A 2,085-nucleotide genomic window follows, 5' to 3' on the forward strand; every position below is an offset into this window, starting at 1 on the left:
GATAAATACTTCACATTTAAGTAACAACAAATTAAACATATATTTTGTTAATCTGTCCAGCATGATTAATCCAATAAAAATAATATTATTAATTATCGTGTATAATAACAAAAACCAATTCAAGGCCGATAATGCCGGCCACAACTAGTAACGTATATTTTATCAGAATAATGATGTTACTTTTTACTAAGATTCCTGAAAATGTTAGGATATTCTCCAGAATCAATACAAACACAGAAATTTAAGGTAATGTTCAATGTACAACTAACCATAAGAAGATAGATAAACAGATTTGAATATGTTACTTTTTTTTTTTTCTCTATCTTTACAATTATAATAAGATAAAGAGAATAAATAAGAAAGTATTCACAATTAAGTGCTCCACTGCTCCGGTCGTTTAAAATATTTTACTCATCTTTAACAAACCACTTGCCGGCAAGTTTGCTGGACAGAAAGCTGCAATAATGTTTTTAAATGAAAGTTGCAATAATTTAAGACTTCATTTCATTATGTGAAAGAAGGTTATTTTTTTGTATATACTTTAAAACAGGGTCTTTTTTCTTTTTAAGATTTCCTTTCATTTTGTCCTTTTCAAGAAGGTCATCATTTTATATATATATATATATATATATTTTTAACTTGGTCTTTTTTTAGACTTCATTTCATTTTGTGAAAGGTGCTCATCCTTTTTATATATATACTTTGAAACAAGGTCGTTTTTTAAGATTTCATTTCATTTTGTCCTTTTCAAGAAGGTCATCAGTTTTTATATATATTTTGAAACACAGCCTTTTTTTAAGATTTCATTTCATTTTGTCCTTTTTTTTTTTTTTATGAAAGTCGTTATTTTTTATACATATTTTAGAACAGAGTCTTTTTGTAGACTTCATTTCATTTTGTCATTTTCCCGAAGATCATCAATTTTTATATATATTTTGGGACACCGTCCTTTTTTAAGATTTCTTCCCATTTTGTCTCTCTGATTTCTTGGGTCACATATAAGATATTCCATTAAAAAAATTGAAACATCAATATTCCAATGAACATATACCATTAAGATTATTGACCGATAAATATAAACTAAAGGTCTATATTAAGAGAGAAATTTTAAAATAGATTTACAAATGGGAAAATCATGTATAAAGTAATTTTGTCTTTTTTATGAAGGTGTTTAGTATTTCGGTACAATAATAAATTTATATGTATCGATACGAAAAAAATATAAACGAATAAAAAAATAACATATATAATCTATATTATTCATATCAGCATTTATTTTTAATTTATTTATAAAAATCATTATATTGCTAAATATACTAAAATACCTTTATTATTATTAGAGAAACACAAATATATCCTTTTAAATATTAGAAAAACACAAATAAAAATCAGTTTAAAGTAATTTAAAATCTCCTTATTATATGCACTTTATAATTATTGTCGAAATAAATTAATAAATTTAAATATAAATAAATATATAATTATATATAAAAAATTTAAATATTAAATTAAATAAGATAACTTAACATTATTATATTTTGCTAATATTATTTTTTTAATTGTCTATTTTTGTTTGGAAAAGTCTAGGGGGCTAGTAATTTTATTGAATTTTGGCCGAGAAAAGTAAGTCATTGGATAAAATCTCACACCAATTTCACACCATTAAATCATCATTAATGGCTATTTGATGGCTACCAATCACAAAAGTTGCTGGCCCTAGCATTGTTTTTTGTTTTGTAGACTTTATGAAGCATTAAATAATTACACTTACATCGAATAATTCAAGTGTTACAAGTTTAACAGATTCAAATATGAGTCAAATAAAAAATTATAAATATTTTGAATAATTTACAAGTTTTACAATAAATTATTATATATTTTTAATAAAAGTTAAAATAATTAAGAATTGTTGATTTTTGTCTGTAATATATGGAGCATATAACGTTTAGAAATACAATAAAAAATAGGTATTCATTGTAAATCATTATTGGTGAAAAGAAATATTTACATATTTGTTCTTGAAATTTTTTTTTTAGAAAAATAGAATGAATTTTGAAACCCAATGATTAGATAATACATCTATAA

This window comes from Arachis stenosperma, chromosome 2, assembly GCF_014773155.1.
Source record: "Arachis stenosperma cultivar V10309 chromosome 2, arast.V10309.gnm1.PFL2, whole genome shotgun sequence".
NCBI classification, from domain to species: domain Eukaryota; kingdom Viridiplantae; phylum Streptophyta; class Magnoliopsida; order Fabales; family Fabaceae; genus Arachis; species Arachis stenosperma.